Source organism: Epinephelus fuscoguttatus, linkage group LG21, assembly GCF_011397635.1.
Source record: "Epinephelus fuscoguttatus linkage group LG21, E.fuscoguttatus.final_Chr_v1".
NCBI classification, from domain to species: Eukaryota; Metazoa; Chordata; class Actinopteri; order Perciformes; family Serranidae; genus Epinephelus; species Epinephelus fuscoguttatus.
Genome location: NC_064772.1, coordinates 31,624,218 through 31,638,456, shown reverse-complemented (window position 1 = coordinate 31,638,456; position 14,239 = coordinate 31,624,218). Strand labels below are relative to the sequence as shown.

The window sequence follows — 14,239 nt, the reverse complement described above, 5'->3', positions numbered from 1 at the left end:
CACCGGGACGCTTACAGACCATCGGACATAGACTGTAGCCGTGAGGCTAAAGGATGGTGGAGCGCAGAGAGTTTTTAAGTGGTAATAGCCAACAATGACACAGATACATTACATTCTCACAGGAGCCCACAGAACTAAAAAACATCCAACTTAAACAGTTAAAATTCATACTTAAATCCACCTTGAAACAGATGTGAATAAATACATAGATTGCGATTTGTCTCTAAATAATTATGAAAATTGGTTGATTTTTAGATTGCTTTAAAGTATTGACATCTAATATCTGTTACTTTCACCTGGTGAAAACATTTAAAACTTAATTTAATGAAATTAATGTAAAGCTGGGTATTTACTGTGCAGTTCCAGACTGGGGAAAAATAATCAGGAGAAGGCAAGGGAGAGGAAAAGCAGAGCTTATACAACGCTTGGTCCAATCAGTAAACCAATCTAATAAGGCTGACTAGGTTAAAATGCCTTTGGTTATTAACTTCCCTGGTAATTTCTTCTGGCACAAACAAACCTCACCAATCAGTGGAAACTGAAAGACACTTATGTGACTCCCTTGAATATGCCTGCTTTTCTTTGAAAACAGGCCAGGCTCTAAGACCTTTGGCTCCATGATGATCCTTGATGACATCATGGGCCCATTACAGCGGACCAATGAGGCCATGCTCTGCCATTACTCTGCTGCAAGGGGCTAAGAGCATTTTTACAGGCATGCTGATGGCATTAGAAATGTCTGGTAGCCCCCACGGGGTTTTATTAGGTCCCACAGTGAGCTCAAACAGGTCCGGCTCAGATGACCTAATGAAGCACTTGTCCTATTTAGCTGGAGGGGACCCACAGCCAAGTCTGGGCCCTAGCACAGCCTGCACTGGGGATAGAAACACACAGAGAAGCCCCTGGGCTTCCCTGGTATGTTCTGGTTTAATTCCATCTGTCCTACCTGTGTGGGATAATGGAGTAATAGTAAGGAAATAAGCCCCATGTTCACTGCATGACCACAGGTGATACACTCTGCTGACATGCAAGTTAGAAACGGTTTTGGCTTTCCAACAACATGAAGCCAGACATGTGACCTGAACGCTTTATGCACCTCTTCCCCCCAGCAGCACAGAAGATCTATACAGTCACCACAGTTTCAAGGTGAGCACCCAAGATTAGTGCCAATTCTGTTCCTGATATGACGTTAAATAATGGCCAGAAAAGTGTTTTTGCAGAACATTATGATGTCACACTGAAGGTGACCTTTGGCCTTTTGGATATAAAATGTCATCATTTTTTCCTGTTAGACATTTGTGTAAAATTTCCTCATAATTACCATAGAGATTATTGAATAATGGACAAAAACATGTTTTGTTAGTTCAAAGTGACCTTGACCTTTGACCACCAAATTCTAATCAGTTCATTCTTAAATCAAAGTTAGCGTTTGTGCCAAATTTGAGGAAACTCCCACAAGGCCGTCTTGAGATATTGTGTTCATGAGAATGAGATGGACATGGGTTTACAAGGACCTTGACCTTTGACCACCAAGTTCTAATCAGTTCATTCTTGAATCAACGTTAACTTTTGTGCCAAATTAGAGGATACACCCACAAGACCTTTTTGAAATATTGTGTACATGAGAATGAGATAGACACGAGGTTACAAGGACCTTGACCTTTGACCACCAAGTTCTACTCAGTTCATTCTTAAATCGAACGTTTGTGTCAAATCTGAAGAAATTCCCTCTAGGATATCGGGTTCACAAGAATGAGACAGACAAGGTCACAGTGACCTTGGCCTTCGACCTATGACAACCACAATGTAATGAGTTCATTACTGAGTCCAAGTGGACATTTTTGCCAAATCTAAAGAAGTTCCCTTAAGGCGGTCTTGGAATATTGTGGTTACGAGAATGGGATGGACAGACAGACACCCAAAAACATAATGCCTCTGGCCACAGCTATCACGGCGCGGAGGCATAAAAACATAAATCATTAGTTTTATTTTAAATGATATATCAAACTATTTTCACTGCAAAGAGAACTCCCGCTTCTGATTTTATACTTTCTCCCAACATTGTCATTTTATAAACTTCCATTTTATGTGACAATGCTTCTTCATAACATTCTGCTGCTGTCAAATCCGTCACCACAATACCCGAGGATTATCCATCCAAACAGCAGCGTTATCGACTTGTTAAATTAGAATGCGAGCCCATTACACCACAAACAATTACTTCTCTAGAATTGATGTGAAAGGCCTACATTTTTACAGACGTGATAATGACAAATTTCGTCCAAAACTTTCAAAAGACTTAACAGAATTCTGACACAAACAGCAGAAAAAAGGTGGTGGAGAGCACTATTTCAATACCTCCTCGTGAGTCGATCTCAAATATTGGAAGGAGGCTTAAGACAGATGGAATGTGTCGCTGGATGGTCTTGCGGATTTGGGACGTATTCACCCATTCAGCTCCCTGTAATTACAAAGGCTCTCACTGAGATCCGATTTGCCGCTGGGAGCTTGTTCAAGGCACGGGGATTGGAACGACAATGGCGTAGTCTGACAAAGGAATATGGATACTGCTCTTAAAATAGAGAGAACTAATGCTGTTCTGTGTTGAGTGCACAGGCTCGCTGGCTCAGATGTGGGCAAGGTAAATTTAATTACGTGCCCTGTACACACTGGCTGGCTTTCGATTAGAACGGACTAACTTCTTGATACAGTTGTTACCCCAGCGACCACTTAGAAAATAGTGTTCAGGACACAATCTGTGTGATGCAGGAGCTACTGGTCAGCACTAAACTTTAAGGCCTAAATCTCTACAGTCAATACTATTTAGTGGCCTCGTACATTTATAATGTTATGGGTTTTAAGCCTTTCTAACAGCTTATATGTGTGGAGTTCTGCTATTACTGCAACTTTAAAGTTTTTTAAGAATATGCAGGTCAATATCTGAACCACTGATTGAACATTATCACTGCAAATTGCCGATATGCTGTGCCAATATTCAGAATTGTTATTCTTAAATGGTAGTTAAGCAGCGTGGCCATTTAATACCAAATAAATCACAAGTTATTGGCATTTTGTCAAGAATTTGTGACACATTCCTTGTCAGGTAAATTACAAACTAATCTGTTGGCTGATTTATGTGTTGTGCCCTCTATGGATGGCACCATTACTGCAGTGCCTGTCTTAAAGCATTTACAGTGACAATAAAAGTACTGATGTTTGGACTGATGAGCGTCAGCAGTCGTCCCCTTTCGACAGATAATGGAAGGCTGCAAATGTGGTCAGTGCGCAGCATCAAACCAATGTGACGTTGGTTTTAAAAATGGCATCAATGTACTGCTTTGTCCAATTTTTAATGTATGTGATGCGAAGTAGGTTAAAACCAGTAGGCAGTGTGAGCCTATGATTTTACATTAACAAGCTTGCAGCTGATGATTTATTGCATTGTAAAGCGATGATGTGCATCACCACAGTATTAGCCAGGAAGAGATGGGAGGGCTGGCAGGCTGCTGCTGTTTGGAGTTCCCTGGTTAGTGCTTTGTTGGGGACGAAGGCGAGGAGATAAAATATTGAGATGAAATTGACTCCACTCCAACATTTGATTGGATTGGATATTTTTTTAGTCAGGGAGTAACCTCCATCATCTTGCCATCAGACAACACTGACTGGCAGATCTTTAATTTTTAATGAATGCCAATATTGACTTGAAACAATGCCAGCATGGTTGATGTAATCCTTTCCACCTTTCTTTGTGTATGCACTGTACTCAAACTTATTTTCCTACCTTAATATTCTGTTTATTCAGCCAGCACCGCTGAGCCTTATTCGCTCCATAGTTGCATTTCAGTTATTCTTCTGCCCACTTTCTGCTCTCCTGACTACCACAAGTTACATTTACAGTGAGAGGGGAAGCCCTAAACACTCCCTGATGCCTCCACCAGCATTTACTTTGCAGTGAACAATCACTTCCCGGGCCTCACCTCCCTGGCTGACAAACATGAGTGCACAGACGGATAAATGCAGCAGTTAGCGTCCCTGACAAACACTCTGAGGCCACATTCGTGTGTGTGTGTGTGTGTGTGTGTGTTTACATTTGCCGTGACTGAAGATGAAAGCGACGTGAGGAGGATGAGAAGGCATGAGAGTCATCTGCTTGCTGCCATGGTTCACAGTGCAAACCCACACTCCGCAGTCACCTGCCTCTCAATCACATTCCTCACCTGATCTATTTCTGGCATGTTGTGTGAGAGTGGCGGACAGCCTGGATGAAAGCAGTGATGCTATGTAAGCGAAGAGAACCCCTGATTAGTTTATGAAATTGGGTTATCTATCATGTGAAAACCAGAGCTTTTCACAAAGAAACCACATATTCACATAACAGCGTGTGTTATTCAATCAAAATGGATTTCCCAGTGATTGAATTCAGAGAAAAGTGCATCCCACACTTCCTAACAGCATGTTCTCCATGTGCTTTCTCCCAATTAGTCGCTGTGACATTTTCAAAACAAATCATCACATTCACTCTAAATTGTATACAAAAACTTGCGGGGCCTAGCAAATGCTTGTCTATTTTGTTAATCTCTCCTCAGCGTGGCACAGTCGGTTACGGTGTCAGGCATCGGCAGCCTTCAGGAGAGATGAGGGGGATTAACTGTCTATTTGCAGCTGCTGATTGCCGGGAATGAGATGCCCTCCGGTGCCGATCAACAAACGAGGCTTCGGCAGCCCTCGGCCATATTCAAACCTCCCCCCTTCTCCACTCTCTGTGTTGTCTGCCGGGGCACGCCTGCCCTAAATGGCACGCTCCCCTTTCCTTTCATCTTCTTGTGAAAATTCATTAGGTACTGTACGCATGTCTTCCAGGCATCCCATTTGAGGGATGTTGATAAATACATACTGTACGTGCAATCTTAATCAGCCTGATCAGCTTGATGTTTGAATGTTGAAGCTGAGGTGGGTCTATATCTCCCTCTCACTCCCCTCTCTCTTTCTCGATCTGCTTTCAGGCTGTTTGCTTTCTTAAATGAACGTAATGGTACAAACGGAGGATAAATTGCCTTCTGCGTGCTCCATCTCATCACATCCATCCCACAGGGCCCTCTCCGAAGCGGGAGGGTGAAAAAAATGAAAGCGGACCAGAAAAATAATTCACTTGCTTTGCCTGGGAGATACACGTTGCTATCTGTGTAGCGATAAGGCTGATGTGCATTTGGTGCATTAGGCCTCTCTTGCACTATCGCCACAGCACAGAACAAGCTGGGAGGAAAGGGCAAAAGTCAGTGTGAGAATGTGTCTGTATATTGGACTTGCACCCTCATTTTGTAACCTATCTGCAGGGTTTACATGGGGCTTTCCCAAAGCCGTATGGGGACTGAAGCATCATGTGCACAGGTTTACCAGGTGCAGAGGATGTCCTGCAGTCGCTGTAACACCACCTGACCTGAGGATTCTCATTCATTACATCGGCAGCTCTCTCAGCAGGGTCTAACATTTAAGAAATCCCATCACCTCTGTGTCCTTTTTTAAAGAATTCTCAATTAGAGCGGGAGAAAACACTGCTCCACACATTCACTGTGACACTAATTTCACACCCACACAAGGACACTCAGAGGGAGTAATGGAAAACGCTGGTGGATGTCAGAGACAAACAAAAGGCAGCGCCAAAACATGCTGCCACGGCCCCGGGAATAAAATGTCAGGCAGTCAGCCTCAGCTCTAAGTCGTGTTTAGCTTGGCAGCATACAGGAGGTGAAGGAACTGGATACACCAGACGAAAACACTCTGGAATAACAGAGATACCAATGAGTAAAAGTAATTAGTTACCGCTAATGCATGAGTCACATTAAAGCAAACTGTTCCTTGATGCTAGACATATCAATTTTACTCCCCGGAGAACTACAAGAAAACGCTATTAGAGACTTACGAGCTGTTATTAAAGTCTTAACGCAGATGCAGGGGTCGTAAAAGATTCATTTGTTTACCAATGAATTATTGAGAGGTAGGATTTAATCAAAGCTACAGATGTTGCAGTCAGAAAGTGTTGTTAATCTCACTTTGATTGCATCTAAATGAAAATATAGACTATAAAATTCACAGAGACTGATTGTTGATTGCGGAGTTAATTACAGACGCCAAATAAGAGACAGCAAACAATAAGAAAGAAAAAAAAGCGATTACTCCAGATTGGCTCAGTGATCATCTGATTGAGGTTTGTTAAGAACTTACTCTCCATCTGCATTACTTTAATTGAGTCATCTAAGGGTCTATTCAAACATTACAGCATGGAATAAAACCAAGTGATTATGTGTCCCCGTTGGAATGGTATTGTAATGTTTTGTCATTCAAACATGTGATTGGGTCGATAAGGAACAAGCCAAAATGAGTTGTTCTTAGTGATGATGATCTAAACAATAGTGAGACTAAAAGCTCTATCAGCCTGTGGCTCTCAACAGCAGGACGGGAGGTTTCAAGCAGCAGTGGACAGCTGTATAAGATCCTGCTTCTGAGGTAAAGGACGCGTCTCACCGCAGATTTCCCACCTCGGGAGTCGATGTCTTCGAGCCTTGAGCAAGGGGGGAGAAATTCTCACAAACTTTCTCCAGAGATGAAAAGCCTGACCTTTTATCAGCTGCGGAAAATGCATTAGCTACCTCATAATCCAATTTCAAGACCATGCAAAGTGGAGGTTCTGACTGAATTTCAGTGTGGAGAGAGCAAGAGGAAAAACACCACAGTGAGTGTTTCTTGAGGTGAGGGCTCTTTGGGTTCTTTTTCTCTCTCTGCTGCTTGCCTGCCAGCCTCTCTGGAGCTGCTGAGTTGCAGAGGACTTCAAGGGCTTTGCACCGCTGAGCTCCGTGAGCTCCATATCTTATTCCCCCTCTACACCCACCCCCCCACACCTCTTCCTCTCTGTGTCTCTCTGACTCTTCCTCGCCCATGCTCTGAGGAGCTTTAGAAACTCGACTGGGTAATGGGAGCAGCAGTCAATCAAATTGCAGTTTCAAAGGTGATGCTTTGTTTCACGCTCGCTTCCCACAAATCCCATCGAGCCTGGCACCTGTCAGGTTGTCGTTCTGAAACGCAGCATCCAACGCCAGTCACCCAAACCCCGTGGTCCCTCGGCAGATGGAGGGGTTGACTTGTTGGCTGCCTGTCGAGAAATGAGGTCATTCTATTTTGCTGGGTCTAACTTTTTATTTTTATTTTTTTATAAGGTGAAACAAAACAACAGAAAAAGAAAACACTGTTCAGGGGTTTACGTCTAGAATTCATGCTACATGTTTTAGGGTGAAAAAGGATATGTGCGTTTGCTTTATATAAGGTTATAACAAAACTGAACAAGAATAAATCCTGGATTTCTATTGGTGCCCTTCAGTTTTACTGAGTCTGACAGCACTGTCAAAACACCACTGGTGCTGCCAGGTCTAATAACGTGGAGGTTGGTAATAAATTGTCAAATGAGCTCTTGTTGTACCATGATCCCGTGGAGGAACAGTAAAACCCGATACGGCAGAATGGGCAGGATCTCTGGACGCCCACAGCAACCAGAGGTCCTTGTATCTCAGAGGGTTTATAGGCTCAGGTCTGACTCATTCCAGCTTTACAGTCACAGTGACCTTCCCATTAGGGCTCCATTACCAAAGGTCTATCAGAGAGAGAGGCGTAGACCCGGGCTATTTATCCAGCTGCAGCCTCTTCTTATTAACTGTAGTGGATAAACAAGAGTGCAGCTTTGAAAGCCTTGGCCAGTCATGAGTGAATGCCTTTATTATGGCATAAAATGCATGCACATGTGTATAAACACTTGATGCATGAAAAGAGTCTAAGATACAAAACTACAATGTACAGTAAATGGCAATTGCAGGCATGTGGACCCCACCTCCTCAAAAAAGGAGCACCAACCCACATCAACCAAAGGGCCCCTAAATGTCTCTAATTAGTTGCCTGGATCTAAAATACCTTCTTCTATTTGACTAAAATGTTGTGTTGTAATGACAGCACAGAGGGATGTACAGTAAACAAAGCGATGAGAACTTAGACTCCAGGGTACACCAGGATTGTTTGATGTCTTTCCAGCTATGCGAGTGTTTGAATAGGTAGCTTTTAGATGGAAGATACTGATTAGTTCGAGTGGAGTCATCCTCCAACACACTCACTGCCTTTTTCCAGCATTCGGTGTGTTTTTCCCAGCGTAGACTGAAAAATAAGGGAAGGCTGTCAGCTAATTTCAACTCAATTTACTTCCATTTACTTGGTCCTTGGAACCAATTTCACAAGGTAAGATTTGTGCAGTTGTGCAATGCTTCTAGAGGTCATATGATTATCAGGAGATGGCTTACACCATGGTTATATCCCCATATAATAGTGTTTGTTATGCTGTAGAAGTGGATGCTAGTCAACAACAGAGTGATGGGTTTACTTACTTTTTATGTATGTTTGTATTTTCATGTGCGTTTTTGCAAAAAATAAAACAAAAACAAACAAATCAACAAATGTATCTTTCCTGTCGGAGGTGTCCGGAGGGGTCGTGGGCTATTATTGAAACACTAGTCAATGAAGCCTTTACCCTCTCTAACTCCCATCCTCCCCCAACATAGCTCCAACTCGAACCCATAATCGCAAGTATGTGCAACGACAATCGACCAGTGAAACTCCACCTCTCTCTTCCCTCATCAAAATAAGGGAGTAGGAAGAGGTAGAGTGTATGGCCAGCCCAGCGCGGGAGAGTTAAGTCTCCCCAAACGTCTTGGATCTGTCTTCCCTATGCTCCTTCCTACTTTTCTATCTACCTTTGCTCTTTCCAACTACCCATCTAACCCTTTGGCTCCCACTCGGACCCCCAGATGGCACCATAACTCCCACTCATAGTCCCAAGTATGTGCATCAGGGATTGTAACACCTAGTCCCAAACTGAACCGTATGGTATCGAATGCCATCTCAAATTTCTTTTGGAACCACTGTGTTTGGTGTAAATCATATATTGCTTAATATTGCCACCTGTTTCAATAGGGTGAGAAATCAAAATAGATCATGTTAAAGGCAGTAGGCAGTGTGATTTTTTTATTACTTGGTTAATGTTTCCATGCTGTGTCTAAGTTTATTCAGGTGTGTAACAACTTCCTGGCCTGCTGACAGATGTCTGACCATCGGACATAACTCTACTGAAAAATAACTCTACCAACACTTCTGGTATAACTGGTACGTAACATGTACCTAAACCCTAGATCTGTTAAGCGTTTCCACCACAGACAGCGCTCTAGGTGAGAGGTGGGGTTATTATCGAATAATAATAGCTGTGTCACTGCGTGTCAAAACAAGCTACAATTATAAAACATTTTAAATCTATGCCTGTGAAAACGTGGATGATTCACACAGCACAGAAGGTCTATACAATCAGCACAGCTTCAAGGTTGACACCCAAGATTAGTGTCACCAATTCAATATCTGACCCCCTTCTGTTCCTGAGATATGACGTTGAATAATGGCCAGAAAAGTGTTTTATGCCAAACTTTATGATGTCACAGTACAGTTGACCTTTGACCTTTTGGATGTAAAATGTCATTACTTCATTATTTTATCATTATTTTATCCAGACATTTGTGTGAAGTGTTGTCATTATTATTGCCAAAAAACATGTTTTGTGAGTTGGCACAGACCTTGGTCTTTGACCACGAAGTTCTCATCAGTTTATTCTCCAGTCCAAGTGGATGTTTGTGTAAAATTTAAAGAAATGCCCTTAAGGTGTACTTGAGATATTGTGTTCACAGGAATGAGACAGATGCAAGGTCACACTGACCTTGACCTTTGACTACCGAAATCCAGTTTATTGTTAAGTCCATGTGGACATTTGTGCCAAATTTGATGAAAGTCCGTTGAGGCATTCTTGAGATATCGTGTTCACAAGGATGGGATGTATGGACGTATGTTCAGGCGGACGGACAACTTGAAAACACAATGCCTCCAGCCACAGTAATGCCAGCATGGAGGCATATAAGAAGAGGCTGGATTGACGGGATATTAAAACAATAGCGGGTTTGTGCAATAAGTCTTCGTAGAGCAAGAATGAAGTCTCTCTCGTGACCAATCAACAGACTGCAGTGTGTCTAGCTCCACCTTTTAGTAGTGGATCAGAGTGCTAGGTATGTCAACAAAGGTGTGATGAAAAATAGGACAGAATAGAATGGTTCTATTACCATCCACGTCTTTTGACAATGGACAGTCTAAAATGTTGCTGTTCTAATGTGAAACAAACTGAACTGAAGCGGACTGCATGTTGGAAATGAGGCTAAGTACCCCTTGGAGATAGGATCCTTAATCTGCCCCTTTGATCTGAGCGTGTTTCTCCAGGGCCACCTCAGTAGGCCGTAACAGTATCCAGGTCAGGGTTAAACACAACTCATTCTTCCCTTTCATACTGAAGACTGACTGACAGCCAGGAATGAGCAGCCTTCCCTAAACAAACCTCATCTACTTCCTGTTTCCTGACCTTCAACAGGAAGTTCTGCAGCTCCAAAACATTGGGTTAAGCAGCTGTGGCAGGATTAGAAAGAGAAGAAATTGTAAGTCATACTGGATCTCTACACGGCGAAACAAAAGTTCTCTATCCAATTTTGCTGTCTTGATACATGGGACAGTCAGACATAATTGCAAATTCTGTTGTGTTGGCGCTTTATATTTGACAATGAAAGTTCCATTAAGTTTAATTTAGAAATGCAAATTACTGTTTATGTTTGTTATGATAGGCAAGTGACAGGAGTCTTGAATCAGAATGTGTTTCAAGCTCCTTTTTGCAAATCGCAAATAGAAAGCCTCTGAGCTAAATAAGAACCAGTGCATATTATTATATCTCAAAGGCAGCAAGACAAATATTACAGGCATACAGCCGGGCTGGCATACACAAGATATGCAAAGCAGCGAGAGGTGCAAAACAAAAATGCAGTGTTGAACATGCGGCGCATATTTCAAATATAATCACAACACTTGCAACAGCTAATCCTGTCCCTGTGAATAAAACTCCATACTGCGCTATCAATACTTAAAGCTCAGACCCCAAACTAAATATAAGCTTGTGTTTATAATTAACATGCAACACTAAGCCTTCTGTGCTGAAATAAACCTGTGGAGGTGAGAATTCACTATTTCCAAGAAACTGCTAAAACAAGAGAGCAGGAGGGAGAAGATAAGTTCTTTTTTATGTTTGTTTTTTGACACCGATGAATTTCAGACACGACCTAATAGATAGTAACACGTCTTCTCTCTAACAAGAGAGCTCCAGAGATACAACATGGAACAGCCTCCAGATGCTCAGAGGGAATTTCGCTAAATACGAATAAACTCAACTAAAACTATTTGAAAAAAAAAGTGTTTTTAAAAGTCATATCTAGGTAATAAAGCATCTGTTCACAATCAGACCCCTCGTGCAGAAGGTACTTTGCTTGGCTTTTTTCTCGTTATTTCTCTGTGAGAGCTACTAAGCAGATTGCTATTAATATTCCCTCTGGCAATGAAGGCGAAAAAGAGACTCACAGGGTTGTCTTATGTTAAGGCTTTTATTCTGTATCCCTGCACAGAGCTTATTGATATTCCCACTGAGAATCAATAGCATCATGTCTATCACTGACCAACATCTTAGACTCGTGTGATCTCCACACACAGGCTCACTGAGCACCAGTCAAGCATTGTCTCGTCTTCTTTTCTCAACTAGCTTTCACGCTTATCACTAAATTCTGCATGGGAAGTGAGATAGTTTAAAGTAGATAGTTGTTATGACACAACAAGGCTATCCTCAGGAAACACGTGGAGGTAACCTTCACTTTAGACACACGGATCAGTGGCCTTCACTGAGCCCCGGATGTATTGGCACATGGATTTAGCTGGCTATCAGAAGGGCCAGATAACCTTGTCATATCTACCCTGACTGTCATGGGGGGTGTTACAGGATGGAGATTCTACCTCCGTAAATCCTCTTAATAAACACTCACACAGAGGCACTCTGTCGAGTTCACACACAGTATCACATGCACCCCACCTAACCGCACCGGAGCCCCAGCACTGAAAGGTCACAAGCCCCCAAGTGACAGCTGTCAATCACAGGAGGTGGGTATTATCCGATCCATTAATAACACACCCTGAAAGGTTGTGGGAGACCATGGGGATAGAAATCTCTTGACTCGTCACCACTGGATGTGACCTGCTGGAAACCTGTAGCCCTCATTACACCTCCGACTCAGCAAAGGAACAAACATATAAAAGCTAAAGGTATACGTACAAAAGTAAACAGTATTCGCGAGTACTCACAGCAAACTGAATAACTGTGAGTTGTGGACAAGACATTAAAAGACATCATCTTGGGCTTTGGGACATCAAGATTGACACTGTCCAATCGTTCAGTTGTTTGGTCCATAGACCAATTTTGGGTGGACGTCATAGTTACCTCACAGCAGTTCGAATGTGTACGGGTGGCAGAAAAACAGCAGACATCGGAGAGAAGCAGCTGACATACCCAGAATTAAAATGTCCTCTTGTGCCGTTGGATGTCAGAACAGGAATACAGAATAAGATAACCTTCATTGTCATAGAAAACCGCCACAGAGGACGCCTTAGTGGAAAATACAGTTTTGTCTCCAGTTAATTATGATCTCGATATTCAGCTAGAATTGCTGCTGGATACCCTGTAGAGGAGTGTGTTTGGTTTACATGAACTGAATTACTGATGTGGTAAAAGATAATTCATCATCATAAGCATGGATTTGTCTTATTGTCCTTGGTTAAAACTTGTGGAGACGTCCCCATATAATTTAATTAAATGTGGAAGTAACATCAGACAACTTTTTAGCTAGCTAGCTAACGCTGTGTGCTCATTAACTCCTTGATCATAACAGAATATACAAACTCCTTACGAAAGGATGCCACAAGAAAACATGTTCTTTGTTTAGATTAATTGACGGACGATGGATCATGATTTGTCTCAAGCTGTCAGTGATCAGCCGTAGGTAGCATGCTAGCTAAGTTAACAACAATGTTAGCGAGCCTTTGATTGTCCTTGCTTGGATGCAGATGAACCGATCTAAACACACATTATAGGCTTTAAGTTAACATACAGAAAGAATGTGTTTTCTTGCGGTGGCCTTTCTAAAGTGAGCTGTGTTATGATCTAGGTGTTAATAAGCAGACAGCGTTAGCTAGCTAGCTAGCTAGCTACGTAGTGTGCTAGCATGTTGATAAGTTGTACTGCCACATTAAATTATATTACACGGGGACGTCTCCACAATTATAGGACAATATGCCAAATCCACGCTTGAAAAATGTGAGTTTTTACAATTCTTATGATGATTTATCTTCCGTCATGTAAATAATTAAGAAATTCAAATAAGCCGAACACACACTCGTCTACTGAGCATTGAGCAGCAGTGATTAGCCTAAATAACAAGATTCAAATTAACTGGAGACAACTTTTTTGCCACTACACGTAGATCATAAACTCGTGGATATAGAGCAAGTCATTGCAATCGGTTGAGAAATATGAACTTTTACGTTTCACCCTAATACCACTATTGTCCCTTTCTGTCACCAGCTCCGCCCCAAATACATCATCACTGTTTACAAACACAAAAAAGAGTCTATAAAATGCTCAGAAAATGGAGCAAAATATCAATCATTGTTTCCAAAAGCCCAAGATGATGTCCACAACCCAAAGATATTCAATGAATTGTCATACAGGACAAAAGAAATCGCAAAATATTCACATTTTCCTCTATTTGTGTGTGTGTGTGTATGTATACTTGAAACAGGCCTTTGGGCATTAGGCTATCAACACAGTAATGTGAAACTAAAGCTCTGCATGGCGTTGTCGTCACATCAGATATTTGTGTTGACACGCAGGTTATGAGCGATACAACCCCCAGCGACAAACAAGCCGAAGTCACAATCAGTGTGACTCACTGAAAGAGGTGCGCGAGAGGCCGGGGAGGATTACCTGTGATCCAAGGATGATGAAAAAAAAAGGCTGCCTGATATTAAATTCTAGCACATGGAGAATTACTGATAGGCTCCTGTTGTTGTTTTACCTTGCCTGTGGATTGAGCCTGCTTGCACGGGGCAATGCCTTGTGGGATGAGGCAGTGATAAAAAAACAGTGTGAAATTCATTGTTTTTCTGTGCAGCATGTGTCACCCATGACAAGTGAAAGTAAATACAATCACAACACTGCTTATACATTATAGATGAGGTGTAAATGAACTGG

General features: G+C 42.2%; 1 protein-coding gene across 7 annotated transcripts in view; it reads right to left on the bottom strand.

Annotated features, from left to right (window-relative positions):
- LOC125881571 (partitioning defective 3 homolog) overlaps positions 1 to 14,239 on the bottom strand; it is a 420,073-nt gene that overhangs the window by 79,359 nt on the left and 326,475 nt on the right. The gene's annotated exons all lie outside the window — the stretch shown is intronic.